This window comes from Lepus europaeus, chromosome 18 (assembly GCF_033115175.1).
Source record: "Lepus europaeus isolate LE1 chromosome 18, mLepTim1.pri, whole genome shotgun sequence".
Lineage (NCBI taxonomy): Eukaryota > Metazoa > Chordata > Mammalia > Lagomorpha > Leporidae > Lepus > Lepus europaeus.
This window is the reverse complement of record NC_084844.1, coordinates 7,865,075-7,885,512: the sequence shown is the minus strand read 5'-3', so window position 1 is coordinate 7,885,512 and position 20,438 is coordinate 7,865,075.

Sequence of the window (20,438 nt, the reverse complement as noted above, 5' to 3'; positions counted from 1 at the left end):
GCAGTACAGAACTCTCAAGCCAGCCTCTGGATCCTCGTGACACCACCATTCCAAGTCCCCCATCAGGAGTTATAAGAGAAGAAATTAATTTCCGGTCCAGGACTTGGTATGCACATACACTGAGTGCATGCCTATGTTAGCTGTGGACTCCGAGAAAGAATGTGGAGTCCTACATTGATTCAGTGTAGATGATGATGGCAGATACACAAAGAAGGAAAGTGGAGAATGCAAATGTTGGTAAAATATTTACATAGTAACAAAGCAATGGGTTGATCAATTGAACTTTGATCACTGATCAATTGATCAAGACATTGAAGAAAGAATTTGTTGGGAGTGGGTGTTTAGTGTAGTGGTTAAGACGCCCGCGTCCCATATCAGAGTAACTGGGTTTTTGAGTCCCAGTTCTGGTTCCTAACTCCAGCCTCCCACCAGTGCAGACCTAGGTTTGCAGCCTGGGTTCTTAATAGAGTGAATCTGTCAGTAGTATCTCTCTCTGTTTCTCTCTCTCTCTCTCTCTCTCTCTCTCTCTCTCTCTCTCTCTCTCTCCATCTCTACATCTCTCTGTGTGTCTCAGCTTCTCAAATAAATATTTTTTAAAAAATAAATTTAAAAAGAATGTGTCAATCCAGTCAAAAAAGAAGCTGAATGCTTTAGAAAGAAATTTATTTTAGTGAAAAAAAAATTTTAAATGCATGTGTAGTTTTTTCATAGTATGCATTTTCCTCATGCTTTTTGAAGACGCCTTGCATATGTGTGAGTAAATGCAGGAGTGCCCATTACCATTCATCAAAATCTCCAGTTCAGGGAGCTGCTCATTTATTCTTTCTCAGTTCAAACAAGGACTGAGTCCCTACAATGCCCCTGGCACAGGCTAGAACTGTGGGGCTGGGGGGTCTTCTGAGAGCAGCCATATTAAAAGCCCCACTACTTCTAGAGAAATCCATGCTGCTCTGGAAATAGTCACAGAAAAAAAAAATCCTCCAAGCCGAGCAAATAGTCAATTTTCTAGGTGAAAACAAATAGAGGGAGATTTTAAGCACCTACTGTTTGTTATTGAAAAGACCTGCATGTGTTAAACTTGGACCGTGTCTGTGAAGTATGTCCACGAGGTATTAAGCATAACCCCGTTCCTACGAATTAAGATCGTGGCCTCATGTCCCACATGGCTGGCTGTCAGGTCGCTATTGAAAGATCCAGGGGCTCAATCTACTCCTCAAGTGACAAAGACTCCATATCCTCCAGTATGAATATTTTATACCCTACACACACACACACACACCACACAGCACTGCATGTACACAACTCATATAGTGCATGTGCTACTGAAGATGCTTAAACACACACACATACACACACACACACCAGTCTGGGTCTCATCTCAGAAGTCTAAGTTTAGTTAAAATTCAAAAAACACTTCCTTTGCAGCAATTGCGAGACAATTGAAACCCCTGCTAACTCCATTCCTCTACTCACGAAACGGGCATTAACAGTAATGGTAAAATGGGGCATTGGGAAAGTACCTAAAATCCTGAGGTTGAATGTGTTGTGCAAACAAAGGAGAATCTAGTCTTACAGAATGTATATGCTACACCCCCCGCTAGCATTATTCAGTGGTGAAAAGACAGATGCAAACGCAGAACTGCGAGAGCAGTTTTCTCCTCCCGATGCCTTACAACCAAGCACCGGATGTATAATTACACTGTCCATAAGCAAAATAGGGATTTCCAGGCCTTGTCAGGCAAATTTTTGAAGTATGGATATCACGCGGTCCAAAGACAAGCACAGTCACAAACCCATTTAAACCTCGGACACTGCTCTGCAAAACCGATATCGTTTCATTCAAGTCTGTTTCTAGATTATATTTCCAGCCGTGGTTATTGTGATCCAGGAAAAAGAGAACAGATCGCAGGGACAAGAATAGGCTCTGATGAAGTGCAGAGCCCCCCAAACCCTGGGGTCCCTCCTTTCACTTTAGAGGTCCAGGCTGTCGGAGCTCAAGACACCAGCACCTGCGTGTGGATGAACTTTCTAGATAAGAGCACTGGTTACCAACACACCATAGGAAACCAGATCCAGAGCCGGTGCCCACTGCTGACTGGCTCAACCTTCCGGGCTTTGAAACCAGGCAGGCCCCTTCATACTCCCCAGTAGTTCCCTTGGAACTGCACAGACTGAAAGCAAAGAAGAATTGTAGAGGAGGCAAAAGCAGAAGTCGGAGAGCTGACCATAAAGAAGCAGAACCGCAAGAAAGCTCACAATCTGGGTGAAGAACCATTCCGCCCCTCGCCATCAACCCGTTGCTGTTCATCCCCCACTAAAAGCACATGAGCCCACTCCACCTCCCCCATCGCTTTCCATCCAGACAATCTCTCTGCAGAGCTCAACCCACTTCTCATGCACAAAGACAGCCAGGGAGGACTGTGCTGGGGGAAGCGTGGCGCCACCAGTGCTTCAACCAAAGCAATAGAGAAGAAATAACCATCGCAACTGAAGCATCTCCCAGAGCTCGGGTGGAAAACCAGATTCCACTAGCAGCTTTTGAACCCAGGCAGCTACTCACCTGGACAGGAGGGCTTGACAAAAAAGTCAGATCAAAATCCAAAGTCCAAATGAGCACATCCAAGGGTCTCTACCCTGCCATCCTTTCCTGTGCCCCTCGGCCATCAGGTGTGGTTTAGCCGACCAAAGGCATGATCTTAAATTCAGCCAAGGTGGAGAAAAGGAGAGAGGGGTTTGGTGTAATCCTGCCCCAGTCTTGTAGCAGCTTAGGAAGCCAAATGCACCAGCGGTGAGTGCAGAAGGCTCGCTCCAGGCATGCAGTGAGCCCACAGAATACCTCCATCTGATCTTTTATAGTGCTTTGTTTATTACCTGTGTGCCCTTATTTCATAAGGGAACTGAGAAAGAGAGAGAGAGAGAGAGAGAATGATGAGGATGACTGTTAGTAGCAATCCAAAGACACCTTTTCTTAAGCCTCATTCATAGCAGCAAATGTAGCCAAACAACCTTGCAATTGTTCTCTCAAATGTCACCTTGCTGTATAGGCCACTGTGCCGATAAAACTCAGCTCGCTCGTGCTGGCTCCCTGTGCCCCCCCCCCCAACAAAAAATTACTGTGTTATCCTCCAAACATCTCCAGAGAAATTGAACCCACAAGGGAAGCTTTTCTTCTCCTCTCTTCCCTCCTCTCCGCCCCTCCCTCCCGTTTTCTCTTTCTTCTTCATGCAGCTTGAACAATTTGGCTCTGTTCGGGGTACATTCCTGTGGCCCATTCTCTTTCGGTCCCCTGTGCAGGCACCAGGACGGTGGGCCAGGAGAACACAGACCCACATTCAGACCCAGGATGGGGCTTGGGGGAGGGGGCAGGGGGTGGGGGTGGGGTGGGGAAAAATGAACTGAATGTACCTATGATTGTTGCGCCACCAACTTAATACCTGGGCAGAAAGACAAAGGCTCTTTAGAGAAAAGACCAGGCTTTGAGGTACCCCATCCCCCACCCTCCGGGAGTTCAAAAGATAACAGGAGCTGAAAATAAGGCCCTAACATAATTAAAGTTTTCCAAGTCATTTTGGGAGATATTACACATGATGACAGGGAACTCCGTGCTAACCCTTTCTGATGAACAGTCTCTGCTAGTATGTGGAGAGATTCTTCCCCTCTTTGTGTATGGGTGCCCAGGCACGCAGGTGTGCACACACACACACACGTATTCATTTCTGGACCATACTCTCAAAGCCCTACATCTCTTCCCAGTAGCCCCTGACTGGGGAAGAAACGTACAAAATGAGGGAGCCCTCCCAACACGCACTCCGTTTTATCCTTAACAGAGGGTAAGTAGGCCTTTAAGCGTTTTCACGTCTGTAGGGGTCTGTGCCTGGACTCCAGGATTTGCTCTTGCCCACATATGGGGGAAGAAGGGTCCAGAGTAAGTCCGGCAGTAGTGCGGGGTGGTGGGTGGGGGGTTGTTGAATCCTAAACAAACCAGAAGGTGTTCAGAGGACCTCGCTTTCAACCGAGGCAGGTGCCCTGCCCATTAGAATTAAGACTACGAAAGCCAACGGCAAGACAATTCTTCATGGTTTTGAGCTCCTTGGGCCTTAATCTAAGTTTGTCATTAAGAGAAAGAACTGTTAGGCAGAAAATGGACAAACAATGACGCAAAGCGCCCGGCCTAGAAGGCAGCTGAGCTGTAAGATTGGAGCTGATACACACTTTCACACCAAACAGGATTTTTGCCAACCTCTTCTTCACACACACACACAAACACACACACACACTCACACACACTTAGAAAACTGCCCTAGATCACTGCTTATTTATTTGTTGTTCCAGAAGATTGTAAACTCCACGAGACAGGGACTACCCCACCAGATCCCCAGCATCTAACACATAGAAGTACTCAATAACTCTCTTTGAATGTTGAAAACTGCCAGACTCGGGAGGAAGAGAAAAACAAACACACAGGGCTGTGCTGGAGCCAGTTCGGCCTCGGCGCTCACAGGAGCCAATTGTGAAATTTACAAGAGTTTTGCGAGCCAATTGTTAAACATAGCCACTATTAAACGTTAAATTCTATAAACTTACCATTAAATAAATTATATTAAAAACACGGGTAATAAGCTCATCCATTCCTTATTATTTTACCATGTCTTACTGCTATCACTGCTCTTGAAGTTGTCCACATATAGGGTGCTCAGAGAATGGAGATGCTGTGTGATAGTAATTCCCTGGAATCTCTTCTCTACTCAACAATGTCACATGTTTAGCCTAAAATCGGTCATAGTGGGACTATTAACACCATGAAAATCTACAAATGCCACAAACTATGGATTTGATTTATGGTTTTGTAATTGTCTGGACCTCAGAGTGTGATGGAGAAAATAGTAACCACGCAGATGAAACAAAAAAGCCTATTATGTCTAGGGTTTTTACATTATGAGTAGCAAAATAAAGGGGGGGAAATGTTAAGTTCCAGTATTCAAGAACTACTCTCTGATTAAAAGAGGAAATTGTTTGAGGAGTGAGTTTCCAACATATGTGTTCAGTCTTCCTTTTTATTACTAACCCAAACATGAAAGTGTCAACCAGCACTTATTTTTATTGGACCTGTACTTTTTATCAACTGTGAAAGAAAAAAATCAGGAAAATGCTTGTATGAGAACCAGTCAGCCATATGGAATTTACAATCAAGATCAGTGCATATTTTGTGATGTCAGTTATGTACTATACATCTTTTATGCCAATACAATTGATAATGATTGTATGTACATATAAACACAAATATGTTTTTTCAGAGAACCAGTTGTTAAGCGTGAACCAGCACACCACTGTGCAATGGCATGAGTACCTGTGAAGCAGGCAGTAGAGGCAGGCGTGGATTGCACATGTCTATGTGTTCAGTTCATCACTTAATAGACGCAGATTACAAAACACTGAACAGGGCTACTGACACGGCCTCCAAGAACAGGACTCATCAAAGGCCAGGCAAGGGGAGCTGGCTGTGAGGTACAGTGGGGTAGACACCATCTGTGGCACCTGCACCCCATATATAGGCTTGCCAGTAAGTCCCAGTTTGAGTTCCAGTTTGAGTTCTAGCTGCTCTGATTCCAAACCAGCTCCCTGGTAATGCACCAGATGATGGCTCAAGTACTTGAATCCCTGCCACCCACATGGGAAACCCAGATGAAGTTCCTGGCTCCTGGCTTCAGCCTGGTCCAACACTGGCTGTTGTCACTATTTGGGAGCAAACTGGCAGATGAAGGTCTTTCTCTCTCTCTCTCTCTCTCTCTCTCTCTCTCTCTCTCTGCCTTTCAAATAAATAAATAAATCTTTTTTAAAGTCAGACAAAGAAGAAACAGCACACTCCTGACATTGTCCTACATCCGGATGATGTTTTAGAGTTTCTAAAAGGACTTTTGCACAATGGCTGTCATGTGGGCCTCCTAACAACCTTATGAGAAAGACAAGACTGGGCATGTTCCCATTTACGAGTGGCACGTTAAGGTTCGAAGCACTGATGTCATTTTCTCCTGGCCACATGATCAAAGATGGCTGAGGCCTTCTGGCACTCAGTGAGTGCTTCCTAAGGGAAGGCAGAAATATTCCCTCCAGAGAAGCTCTTGGGGAAAGTTCCTGCCCTCTTATACGTAGACTGAAGCAGAGAGGCAGTTCAGTGGAAAGAGCAGGGACTCCATAAGCTACGTTGTCAACCCCAGCCAAGTTGACCAGAGGTACCTCCTTGGGGAAGGCACCTTTAATGCCACAGGTCTCCCTCCACGGGTAGCCACTGACAGCACCTGTCCTGAGCCACCTGGCCAGAGTGATGGACTCAACAGATGAGTAGCTATGGCAGGTTACAGAGCTGATTTTCACTCTAATGAAAACTTGTTTTTCAGAATAGCAGCGTCCTTCCTATTGTCTCAAGCAAGATTCTATGTGAAACAATGCCATACAATTCTGTGGTGGAGTGAGACAGTGGGAGGGAGTGGCTGGCTACTACCACTGTCTGATCGCTGGGACCCTTAAAACTCCACCAAAGAATCTATAGCCTCCTAGATAGCCCTCCAGAAAAGTTCTTCCACTAGCTTTGAATGACAACTCTGTGTGTGTCTTTGTGTGTGTCTGTGGGTGCAACGTGCCTTGTGTGTGCTGGGGTGGTAGTTTCTATGTTCTATAATGTAGATCTCCTCCTGAAGTCTCAATAGATATGTTGGAATCTCCTGCCCCTGGTCACAAAAGAGCTAAAAGAAATAGTAGAGACCCCTTGATAGGACTTGATGGGAAAACAATTCAGCTCCAAGCACACATCATTCCATAGACAAGAAGGCAGGTGGATCTGTAATCATAGTCACGCTTAACAAGGCTTCTTAAGGGGCCAGCATTGCTCTGAACACTAAAAAGTTTCATTCCCCCAAATGTTTTACCACTTCCTTTGAGACAGCTCTCTCATCATGATCCTACTTTGTAGGTAGCATTCTCAAGCTCTTACTGCGTGTACCATGTGGCTTCTTGCAGCAACACCCTAAGTGCCCATCCTGGGGCTTTAATTCTCATCCAGTACAGTCTTGAAATCCCTCAAAATTTTATCTTTGAAATCCCATCTTTTAAAGTCAGATGGTGCAGGGAGGGGAGGGGCATGGGGCCTCTACTCAGGTGTGGTCTTGCCTCCCATTGGTTCCTCACCACCCTGGCATGGATTCTCAGCCAACTGCCCTCCAACCCCCGTAGCTCCCAGCCTATCTGTGTTCCACTACCCCCTCTCTACCCTATGGTCACTGCTGTCCCCCACCTGGGGCAACACCTGAGTCCCAACAGTGAACAGAGACCCATGTTTTGTCATTACCCTCTGCACGCAGTGGTGCTCTGAGCACAAGCACACACCTGCAGGGTCGGGTCAGGCACACACCGTGTTATATCTCAGGATGGGAAAGGTGGCAGCCATTCCCACCTCTAGGAGAAACTCTCACCCAACCCAATCCCAGTTATGAGCACATCCTAGCATAGAGTGCACGGTTGCAAGTCCCTCATGGATTGGAACTAAGGGCAGGCTACAGGGTAGGGCCTGGCATTTTCATTTTGCTTTGGGTCCCATAATTCATGCAGCTGGCTCTGGCTGAAACACAAAGCCAGACACCTCCAGTCCAGAGATGGAGCTGTTGGCCACTGGGCAAGACAGCCTTTCAACAGTACTCTTGCTTTACCAGTCAGGGTGTCCCTCTCTGCTAGCGCTCAGGTAACAAGAAGATGGAGTGTCTGACAGGTCACTGAAAGGCCCTGGGCTTGTCCCATGGGACAAAGGGCTTCCCATTCCCCTCCAGGTCTGGTATGCCCCCTACTCTCTTCAAGTTCTATTGACCATTATTCAAGGGGCACTGACTAGAGTAAAACCATACATGCCCACATGACAAAGGGCCAGATTCCTCAGGCTTGTGAAATAGCCTATAATGTTGGACCTTACCCCCGTGCAAGAGAAGCCCCAGGCAAGGGGCCAGTAACAGTTCCTTGAGCAACGCCTTTTCTTCTGAGTCCCAGCTTCCTAGAATCCTGAGAGATCTTCCAGTTCTGCCTAGCATGCTTGCTCCTACCTCAGGACAACACCTTGCTGATCATAAATGTTTCATAAATATTTAGGGCCTGGGTACAGTGGGATGGATCTCATGCAGATGCAAATATCGTTCTGGTTAACTCTGTCACTGGCATTTTTATCACTGTTAGCACTGGATTTTTAGAGTTAGGGGTGAGGGGGTGAATCCACACCCTCTCTCTGGTCCCTTCCTTCCCTCTTCCTATATCACTCTCTGCGATAACCAATAGCAAATAGGCAGGGTCCCTCAGCTTCTTAACAAAGCCAAACAGGTGCGAGAGATTAGCTCCCTGGACAGATCCTCTGTTCAACAAAACAATGTCAAATTCTCCCCTAATAAAGTCCAGAGCCGCGAGCCATTCTCCCTTGTTATTAAGCAGGAAAGAAAACACGGCCGGCTCCTTCTCAATTAGCTCGGAGGACCCTCCGATGGTCCGAATTTAAACCAGAGACCTGCCATGATCTGGCTTCCAGCACAGGCTGGGCCTGCCTCCTCCTGAGGATGGAAACTCCGTGGGCCAAGTTCCCAGCCATCTTGGCACGGTGGCGCAGACAGCCCCCGAGCCCCCACCCCAATATCCACGGGCTGTCTCTGCCTCTGATTCAAACCATCTTTGCAACTCCCTGCCAGACCCTCCCTTTGATTTTTCCATATGCAAGCTGGTCTCCTGTGCCAGGTTAGTGTTTATAGGGACGGGCTTTTTGACAGCTTTGCTGTCAGTGAGACAGGGGATGGGATACCTCCCCTTGAACATGAATCACCTTCTTGTCATCCAACAAAGGGGAAAAGATCAACATCCTGAAACAATAACAGCAACAAAATAGAAACCCCAAAGCTATCTAGCAATGGAGATGTTTCCTTTTCCCTTCCCTCCTTCATCCCCCACATCAAACAAGCCCTGGAAGACACTTCGAAGACACCCAGTGTTTACCCATGGGGTTAGAGAAGCTGGACCACAGAGGTGACTGGATTTTTCCCCCACCCCAGCTTAGACAACTGTTGGAGAGAGCCTCTTTCACTGTTGAGCCCAACCTTCCTAATGAGAACCTCTCTGCACATACTATGCCCTCCAGGCTCTCCCCTAAGCCTGTAGAGCATCAATCTGCTGAGCGCTCACCAAAGCCCTTTGCACTTCCCTCAAGGAGATAACTGAATATTGGGGCGGCGCTGTGGCGTAGTAGGTTAAGCCTCCGCCTGCGGTGCCAGCATCCCATATGGGCACCCATTCAAGTTCCATCTGCTCCACTTCCAATCCAGCTCCCTGCTAATAGCCTGGGAAATCATCAGAAGATGGTCCAAGTGCTTGGGCCCCTGCACCCATGTGGGCGACTCAGAAGAAGCTCCTGGTTCCTGGCTTCAAATCGATCTAGCTTTGGCCATTGTGGCAGATGGAAGATATTTCTCTTTGACTCTCCTACTCTTTGTCTGTAACTCTGCCTCTCAAATAAATAAATATTTCTTAAAAAATATAACTGAATATTTTAAATGCTAATTGTCTAAAGCACACAGCCAGCCACTGGTAGACCCAACATTGGAATCCAGAGCTCAGTCCCAGAACTGTGGTAGACCTTCATCCTCTTTGCCAAATATTCCGGGTACCTCCTCAGTGCCTCCTTCAAGGCACTTGGTAGGATTGCATTTCTTGGCCTCTGATCTTTGGTGAGACCATGTGACCAATACTAAATGATGAGCTAGAAACAAACAATGTGTATGGCTCCCAGGATGAGCCAATAAAAGTTTACCAGAATGCCATGTTTATTCACTCTGCCATGTTTATTATCAGTGTTTCAGAAAGTTCTTTCAGCCTGGGTCCCCAAATAAGGATGACAACGACAAGGCAGCAACACCCTCAGCTTCTGGTGATAGATACATAGTGTAAGAAATACACTTTCATTGTTTTGATTCATTAGGGTTTGGGGGTTATTACAATGAAAAAGAGGAAGGTAGCTTACCATGGAGGGAGCAGAGGGATAGAGTATTTGAAGGGATTTTCCTTTGCTCTATTTTCTGACCCAAGACCCAAGGGATGTCAGCTTTATAGTAACACAATAGATGTTTGATTAGAGTGGAGTTCTGTAGACATGTTTTGTTTTACTCTGAAAAGTTAAAATATTTGGAAGTTGTTTGTTACCACACCATAAGCCAGGCATACCTGACTGATTCACAATTATGGCCCCTCCTATGAATCAATTTCTCTATTTTTCTCATTCATTTCTTTGAGAGACAGAGAGACAACACACAGACAGAACACCCATCCCCTGGTTCACTGCTCAAAACCCATAAATGCCAGGGTTGAAGTCAGGAGCCAAGAACTCAATCCAGGTCTCCACATGGGTGACAGAGACCCAGCTACTTGAACCATCACCTGCTGCCTACAAGGGTGTGCACTGGCGTGAAACTGGAGAAAGCAGCCAGGGGATGGAATTGAGCCAGGTACCCTGACCAACATGGGATGCTGGCATCCTAACCAGTATCTTTATCATTAGACTGAACACCTGCCCCTAAACTGATTTCTCATGTCTCAGTTATCCCCCTTCTCTTGGATATCAACACATTTCTGTCTTCTGAGGGATAAGAACTAAAACCTTAGTCTCGTCTGCTAAGTCTAAGCCTCTAGTGGAAGGGACAGTGTAGAAACATGAAACAGAAGAAGAAAGGCATGACCTGGAGTGGAACATCTCCAAAGGTCACTCATCTGGAATTTCCATAGGGATTGTGGCTGCGTTCTAAACACAACACGTGGTTGACTATGAAGCAGAGGACTCAGAATCGGGCATGATCTGAACCCTCCACCTCGACTCTACCTCTCTCTCTTCCAGCTCCTTCGGTATGACCCCTTACAGTTACTTTAATCTTGAGTGTGTGGTGAGCTCCTGATGTACACACAAAGGAAAGCAAGTGGAGTGGTTTCATAGGACATTTAGCCAGGATGGTTCACCCACAGAAGAAAGTCCTGATGGCCTTCAACTTGTTCCTGTTGGCAAATGCCTGAGGAAGCTTCTAACCCATCTAGAAAAAAATAATAATCACAGAGTATAAAAGGCAGAGGGAAATGGCGATGGCTTTCCTTGCCATGACTCTAGCTCAAGCAACAAAGGATGGCCCTTGTGACATCAGGGAATGTGGAAAGATGGGGAGTCACTCCACATTGTGCCAACTCAACTCCCTGCATCCCAGCCAAGAGAGAGACAAGGATGCTTTCCTCGGGAGACCCCAAATAAAACCATCATTGCATAGGCAAATGACTAGGACTGCCAAGTTTTTTTTTTCTTCAATATTCATTGCTTTTCATTTTTGTGTTTGTTTTGTAGTCTGCAAAAGCCCTCTGCAGCTTCAGCTGGACTTTCAAAGTTTTTCCTTCTTGAAAATCACTTGCCAAACCAAAACTCAGATTCATACCACCCACCTGTGGACAACCTGCTGAGTATTCACATTGAATGCAGCCCTGCGAGGGTCCTCTGTCAGCACCTGGAGGTTGTTGACCAACAAGAGTTTCCCAAGATCTCTGCTTTGCTGATCTAACCTCATTAAGCCAACGCAAGAAGTCTATGCAATTGATTTATCCTGTACAATAAAACCATGCTATTACTCACAGGGCAACCTGGCACATTATTCGATGCCTTCTTAAGAGGCAGCAATCTAGAAACATCATAAACCACCTTGCACTGGGGAGAGATAAATTGCTCATCTGTGGTTGTCATAACATAAATGAATTTTCATTACAGTCTGGAGCAACACTACGCTTCAAGGCCCTATAATTAAAATCCATTGTAATTGATTTTTTATTGTCACCTGCTAAAAGCAAAAGCATAAAACGTTATCATTTTAACACCATGGTCTAGTTGAGTGTGACTCCTCCTGCCATAAATTGCAGGTGGCCGCCAACAGTTGAAGCCAGTGCTTCCCTCCTACCTCGTACCCGGAAACAAGCCACAGAAAAGCCCACACCGGGGATGAATGATTCACACAGTAATCAGAACGGGCCATCGAGTTAGTCCTGTCTCTGACCTGGCATTTCTTTCTTTCCACCTTACGAGAAATTAGGCAACATGCTGGTAATGGCCACAGGCTCAGGGAGCCAAATGCTTCATTTTAATCCTGGTTGGTTTCCCTTATTCTTAACTGTGTGACCTTGAGCAACTGTGCCTCGGTGTCCTCCTCCATAAAATGGGAATGTTAGCAGAAGCTCTTACCTCGCCGTGTTTCTTACGATGAAACTGAGTAGCCTCTTGTCAAGCACTTAAAATGGTATTTGCACAGAGAAAGAAGTTGGTGCACACCAGGTGTCTTTACTATTGCTCTTACTCCAACAGGAACGAAAGTTCGGGCAAGTGTCATTGCTTGCTTATAAGTCACTCGTTAGTAGGAAACTTGTTTTAGCAGTGTTTTATATATTTAGATATTTAGACTCTGAGCTCCTTAAATGCAAATTCCAGCACTTATCAAAGTTTACATTCTACAGGCCCAGTGCCACATCTCAGGGAGAAAGAGGGGACCTCCCACCCAATGGGATCTCGGTATTAGAGTTATAACGTTTTATGATTTGCATATGTGTGTGCATGTGGGGTCTTCAAAAGGATTATGGAAATGCATATTATTGGAAAACTATGCCTAGATTTCAAAATAATTACACCAAAGTAAACATGTCTTTTAATTCCACTTTTCCATAGGGAAGCCAGAGCTAATTTACCACTTGGATGGAAGACCTTTTTTAAAGCTTAATTTATTTATTTGAAAGAAAGAATGAGAGAGAGAGAAAGAGAGAGAGAGAAACCTCCCATCCACTGGTTCACTCCCCCAAAAAGCCAGAACAGCCAGGATTGTGCCAGGCTAAAGGCAGGAGACAGGAACTCTACCCTGGTCTCCCATGTGGGCGCTGGGGCCCAAGCACTTGGACCATCATCTGCTGCATTCCCAGGTGCATTAGCAGGGAGCTGGGCTATGAAGCAAAGCAGTGAGACCCTCCTTGGCACTCCCACATGGGATGCCAACATCACAAGTAGCAACTTAAGCAACTGCACCACAAGGTCAGCCCCAGGAAGAAAACATTTTAACCATGAGAGTAAGCCCCGAAGTGGACCAAGCTAGACAATACAGAGATCTGCAGTTCCTATACAGCAGTTATAGGAAGCATTTCCACATTAAGAAGAAGACTGAACAGAGGACCCTGAAGATGTTGGTCAGCCTAGACCGTGAGATTCAATAGCTCCCCGACACAACTTCAGCCCCAGATTTCAGCCACTTTGCTAGAGGAAGAGAACAGCAGAAATCGTGGTCCTGGGGCTTGCAGTATCCCATGGTATTTTTCCAAGCAATGTTTGGTTTTTACCTGTAGAAAATGAAAGAAATATGAAGGTTTTAACAGTGGAAGTGAAAGAGGGTTTTTTTACACTGATTATGACCTAAAATGTCTAATACTTGGTACCAAAAAAGACCCAAAGCAATTAAATTGCTTCCCATGCATAAAAAATGCTTTTCTACTCTCTATTCTCATAATTGAAAAACACAGAGAACAGGAGGGGACAAAATATGGCCTTCCAGATGTGTCAGGGTTGTGATAAGTCATGTTTAAACTTTACCCAAAGTGAAATAAAGTGTCAACAGAAACTCCTGCCCAAACTCTCTGATCAGGTCAAGCAAACAACCAATCGAAAAAAATCAATCAAATGTGAAAGGCGGCCCAATGGGGTGGGAATGCTTAACACTGTGATTCCCATAGGAGCCAAGTCTGTTTGACACCATGGCTCTTGCTGACGTCTGCTTCTCTTTGTGACCAGAGGGGGTCATTTTATGAAAACTTTGGGCCACAAACAGACTGACAACATTGGCACTTTGGCCAATGCCATGACTAAGGAAAGATTCTGGGAAGGATAGGCTCAAAGCAAAGACGTGGCCAAAACTCCAGAGCAGTGGAAAGGTCACCCTTGTCCTGGGACACCATCCATTCTCCAGTGAGTGAGTTTGCTTTTGCCAGGGAGACAGAAGAGATAAAGTCTTAGTAGATGTGACAGCATGTACTTCCAGTTGGAAGCAGACTGCATTTCCCCAGGGACAACTGATCAGCAGGACTCAAACAGAGGCTCGAGGCTCCACTCAAATAGACTGATGCTTAAGACAGCACCTTAATTGCAAGTCAGAATGGAAGCAAGGGTGAAATTGTGCAAACTGAATAAACATGGTAGAACTAAATGAGTTTAACAGACAGAAAGATGTCTGGGTCTCACCTCCCACAACAAATCTAATTCTAGATGGCTAAAGCAGGTGGTGCTTCCAATGTGCTGCCATTTTGTCTGGATGGGTTCACGAGCCATCTGGGCCAATCCGTCCATGGTTCCACCTGGATCAGACCGGAAACTAGCAGAGACAAGCTGTTCACTACCTTCCCACTCAGGGAAAACTGATTTCAGCCCCATCTCCTTCTCATCTCCTTCAGCTGTGCCAGGAGCTAAACCTGGACAGAGGATAAAGAAGCATAGTGATCAAGAACTATATTCAGAAGCAGCACTCAACATGGAAGCAAGAATTGTGACCAACTGTGAAAAGCAATCGAGTGACAACCTGTAGTGAGATCTTGAAAAGTGTATCAAGGCTTTAACTTTTAAAATAATCTAAATATTAGGTTCTGGATTGCAGCCTGTTTTATTAATCGATGGCAATTCTGACATGGTAACCCTAAGATAAAGAGTATCATAAACATTTTAATAAGAACATATGGTGGGGGAAATTGATAGAGCCAAGCCTTTGAAGAGTGGTTGTCTTTCTCTAAAACAGAGTCATAAAAGGCCCTGGGAGATGAAAACAGACGGAGCAGATCCCAGGGACCCTTCAATTAAGATCCCAGTGCCCTCTCTTTCTTACGGAATTGGGGTGGGGGAGGGGTTTCCAGCCCTTCCCTCTGCTAAACTCTGCAGAGGAGCGGCCACCATGCCTTCATGTAAAGCAGGGAGGGTAGAAGTGCTTGTGAGGCAAACCACATTTAATCCCAGGAGACTACACTGATTTGCAAAGTATAGATATTCCAAGACAGCCCAGATGGGATACTTTCCATTATATTCAAGAGCGTGGATTTAGGCAAACAGGGTGATGTTTATCTAGAGAACTCCATACTGTTATATAGTCTTGGGAAGACTATATAACATCTCACTTGGAATATTACCGCTGATAAGGTCCACATTAAGATGATTGCTTACACACAAGCAACCTGGACAGGGTGAAAGCAGACCCCAGTCACAATGCACAGTGTTTTCTTCCTGGAGGTCATATGGTCCTTGGGTTTCACTGTGGAAAAATGGTGGAACTACTCACTTTTTTGTCCTCAGGAACTCTACTTTTTTTTTTTTTTTTTTTTTGGACAGGCAGAGTTAAGACAGTGAGAGAGAGAGACAGAGAGAAAGGTCTTCCTTTTTCCATTGGTTCACCCCCCAAATGGCCACTACAGTCGGCGCTGCACCAATCCGAAGCCAGGAGCCAGTTGCTTCCTCCTGGTCTCCCATGCAGGTGCAGGGCCCAAGCACTTGGGCCATCCTCCACTGCCTTCCTGGGCCACAGCAGAAAGCTGGACTGGAAGAGGAGCAACCAGGTCAGAATGCGGCACCCCAACCGGGACTAGAACCCGGGGTGCCGGAGCCACAGGTGGAAGAATAGCCTAGTGAGCTGCGGCGCAGGCCTAAACAGGAACTCTACTTTCAAAAGGCCAATGGAAGGGCAGGCATTTGACCTAGCAGTTAATATAATATAATCCACGCAGGTGCCTGGATTAGAGTCCCAACTATGCCCCACTCCTGATCCTGCTAGTACAGACCCTGGGAGGCAGCAATGATGACGCAAATACTTGAGTCCTTAACACCTGTGTGGGAGGCCTGGATTCAAGCCCTGTCATGGCTTTAACTTTGGCCCAGTCCCAACAGTTTTGGGCATTTGGGGAGTGAACCAGGGGAAGGGATTGCGCTCTCTCTCTCTCTCTCTCTCTCTCTCTGTGTGTGTGTGTATGTCTGCCTCTCAAACAAATAAATCCTTCTTCAAGATTCATTTTATTTTGCTGGCTTCAGCAGCACATATACTAAAAAAGAATCATTTTATTTATTTGAAATGCAGAGTAACAGAAAGAGAGAGAGAGAGAGATATCTTCCATCCACTGGTTCCATCCACTCCCCCAAATGACCCAATGGCCAAGGCTGGGCCAAATTTGAAGCCAGGAGCCAGGAAGTCCATCCTGGTCTCTCACACAGGTGGCAGGGCCTAGTCATTTGGGCTATCTTCCACTGTTTTCCCGGGCATATTAGCAGGGATCTAAATCAGAAGAAAAATCAGGATTTGAACTGGTATTGCAGGTGGCAGCTTAACCTGCTGCACCACAATACCGGCCCCTAAATAAATAATTTTTAGAAGGCTGATAGAGCTGCTAATGATAACACAATGCGTTGCAACGCTCAGCCATGCAATAACTACTTAGATTGTGTTCTTCCATAAATGCAGATAATTAAAGCAGCCTGGACACTGCACAGAGAATAGGGTTGAGTCCCCAGAAGAAAAGAAGGTTCCAAAAAATATGCAAGGATTGGAAAGAAAAGTTGGTCATGGGCAGCAATGTTGAAAGTTGTGTAATTCCCAGTCTTGCCTTGTGGGGCTCCTAGTTTGATGCTCCGAACCACGAGGTTGGTGGCAATGGTTGTTAAGGTGCTGAGGTCCCCTTTAGTCCCAGAGTGTCCTAATTCAGGAGCAGTACAAATGAGTGCCCCTTCCTGATCAATGAAAAGGCTTCAACAACAAAGAGATAATTCCCAAGACTAGGACAGGCCTTCCCAAAAAACCACTGGGCCACGTTTCCAAAAACAATGTTCTCTGCACCTTCAGCCCTATCTATGGGATCAGAGAAGCATTTATAATGAAGAGATCTATTTTGTCATCTCCTTGCCTGACAGTCAGGTGTCAATTCTCTCCATAGGGACACCCAAGCTCACCCATAGCAGAATCACCGAAAACATCTCTCTGATCCTCCACGGTGCATCGCCACCCGGATCCCTGGCTTGGTTGGAAGCTACGTAGCGTGTGGTATGAAGAGTCTCTTCCCCATCCTGGCACCACCTTGCAGATGCTGGCTCATCTGCGGCTGGAACCTGCCCACATCTATTGTGCAGACCATGAAAGTCAATGCTAGCAAGGAACATACAAGGCCACGCGATCATTCCTTGAATTTACAGTCGAGGAGGGTCAGCAGGCTACTTCACAGCAGACCAAGAATAGAAGCCATGTCACAGGAGAATGCATTCTATTCATGACCACAAATGGACTGATCAAGTTCACAGCACTATGGGAAAAAAAAAAAAAAAACATCAAAGCAAACAAGTCTCAAAACGATGACTGCCCATCCGGCTCGAGTGGCTCTAGCTCCCTGAGGTCAGACAATAACACTCTGCAAAGAAATTTTTCATGTCCTTAACTTGAAATAATAAATACATCTTACAGGTCGTTTTTGGAAGCTCAATATGTTTAGAGTGACAAGCTCTAGCTCTCTCTAAAAGCACCAGACAGACTAGTGGAAGAAGGGAAGGCAGAGGTGGATTATTTTTTAAGCCATTCAATTACTCCCACTTCTCCTGATCCTCTGCCCCTCCCACTCCATCCCCTGCTGTCATTTATCAAGACTGGCCTGATCCTGCGGAATTCCACTCATTTTTCATCAGGGCTTTGACCCCCTCCAACCAAACAAGCCAGGCACATGCTGAGAGAGAGCGCAAAATGCCAGGGCTTGGGGAGTGACGAGGAGGAAGCAATCGATGCTTTAGGACTTTCCCACACTTAGGGAATCAATTTTATCGGTGTTTGGATACTGGGTGTCAAGGCTGGTCAGGTGGAAGCCGAAGGGTCCGTGGGGGTGGGGGGCCCAGAGAGGCGGCTGCTGAGGCTCCAATCACAGAACCACTTTCTGGAAGTGGCTGATTCAGGAGCAGCCAGCTCAGAGAGACCTGCGCATCGTTCTCCGTGCACCCAGGTGCTGAAGTCCTCCCCTTCTCTCTAAAACATGAACATTCCCCAGGCCAGGGGCTCAGCATGGCCTCTCTATGCCTTAGAAAGCCACGAGGAGACTGGTTTTAGAAACAGCCGGATCTCAGCCAGCGCTGTGGCTCAGTAAGCTAATCCTCCGCCTGCAGCGCTGGGACACTGGGTTCTAGTCCCAGTCGGGGCGCCAGATTCTGTCCCAGTTGCCCCTCTTCCATTCCAACTCTCTTCTGTGGCCCGGGAAGGCAGTGGAGGATGGCCCAAGTGCTTGGGCCCTGCACCAGCATGGGAGACTAGAAGGAAGCACCCAGCTCCTGGCTTTGGATCAGCGCAGCACGCTGGCTGTAGCGACCATTTTGAGGGTGAACCAACGGAAGGAAGACCTTTCTGTCTCCCTCTCTCTCTCATTGTCTAACTCTGCCTGGCAAAAAAAATAAAGATAAAAATTTTTTAAAAAAATGAAAGAAACGCAGATCCCTAAGCAGTCCCAGTCAAGACTGCTAACCCCAGAGCTGCGTATCACAATGAGAGCTTATCCGAAACATCTGCATTTTCTCTTCCGCTGGTGGCTCTCTGGCATAGGGTTGATCACTGCTCCTATCAGAGATGAGCAGAAGGTGAAACCCAAACTGGTCAGGTTGCTACCTAGTGGCATGTTGGAGCAGGGAGAGAGAGTGGTTCAAGCTGCTGACTTCACGAAGACCCCAAGCTTCTTCAGGCTATCCCTGCCACTGCCTCGGGTACCCCAGGCCACGCTCCACCTCTGGGGCTTGCTCATGTTGCTTCCTCTTTCCGTGATACCCCAGCCCCCCATCTACCGTCCATCCCTCCTGATAGCAAGATCCTGCCCTCGTCTCTTCTCGGAAGCTGTATCTGGCATGCCACCCCCTCGACTCTGCTCCCACCCTGCCAGAAGCGAAGCAGTCCAGTGCTGTTCATGTCTGAGCACCCCTGAGAGCAGGTGCCCTTCGCTGATCCACCTTCAGAGCCCCCACAGGTAGGTGGCATACACTGGGCACTCCATGATCACCTGATGAGTGCGTGAATCTGAATTCTGTAACTCCAGCCGCCAAGCCTTGTGTCAATGCTTCTGCAGACCCATCTGTTGATGGTGTACTTGAAAATGATGTTGGTGTGACCTTCAGGTATTCCCTCAGTTCTCTGTATGCTTGGTCCCTGGCTGCAGCCTCAGGCCAACTGTGCTGGTGTTTCTAATACCTGTATAGCTGTACAAGGGGCAGCGCACTCCCCACCCACAGCTCAGCACACTGCAGTCTCCTTCCCACACCAGCCCCACTCTCTGCCTCAAGCAACAAGATGGTGCAGACAGGGAGAGGGCCTAGGGAATTCCGAGGCCCGATGACTCACCTGCCAGCTCCAGGCCATACCTACGTGACCTGTAGACCATAAGACCGTAGTGTATCAGCCCCTGCCTGATACTAAGTGTCACTCCGGGTGACGGATACGTCCTCTGGTAATCCAAGAGTGTCCTACATACCTGTGTGAAGTAGCACGCTACTGTCTCCCAGCCCTAAAGCCTCCAATGCCCTGCTCTGGGATGTTTAGTGGGACTCTGAGGATCCTATTTCTCCTTTGCGGGCTGCTTGCTGATTGATTCAGGCAGTAGGGGGCACTAGAAGGAGACTGACACAGTAGAAGGGAGAATGCATTCCCTTCTTCCTTCCTATTCGCTGTTCCTGCCAGTGCCACCTCGCGTTTCCTCTGGATGCAGCCGAGAGCCAGCCTCAGAGTGGCTCTCTCAGAAGGCAATATGGCTCCCTTCGCAGAGATCTGAATCCCAGCTCCGTGCAGCCCATCCTCCAGGCTCCTGGGATGGCATTCACAGCTGTCCAGAACCTCCTCTGCAGGCGTCAGGTCCTTCCCTCTGATCTTGTAGGTTCTTAGGGCCCTCACTTCTCTGCTTGTTCCTCGGCCTCAAGGCATTGCTTCTCCCTGTAGTCATTATCTCTTTGTTATAGCATTGTTCCTATTGCATTTTGTTCAGTCCCCAACACATAACTAACAATTTCCCTCTTAAATATTAAATTCCCTCTGCTGAAATACCTAGCATGGTTTTATTTTCCTTCTTGCACTGTAACACATTATTCAAAAAACTCTTTCAGACTGTTACCAAAGGAGAAACCCAGGAACCAACGCAACATTTGTCTTAGTTCAAAGTGGCAGCAGACTCCAACTCTCACTATGAGTTTTTAAAGATAGATTTATTTATTTATTTATTTATTTATTTAAAAGGCAGAGAGAGATCTTCTGTGTGCTGGTTCACTCCCCAGATGGCCATAGCAGCCTGGGCTGGATCAGGCTGAAGCCAGGAGCCAGGAATTCCATGCACATATT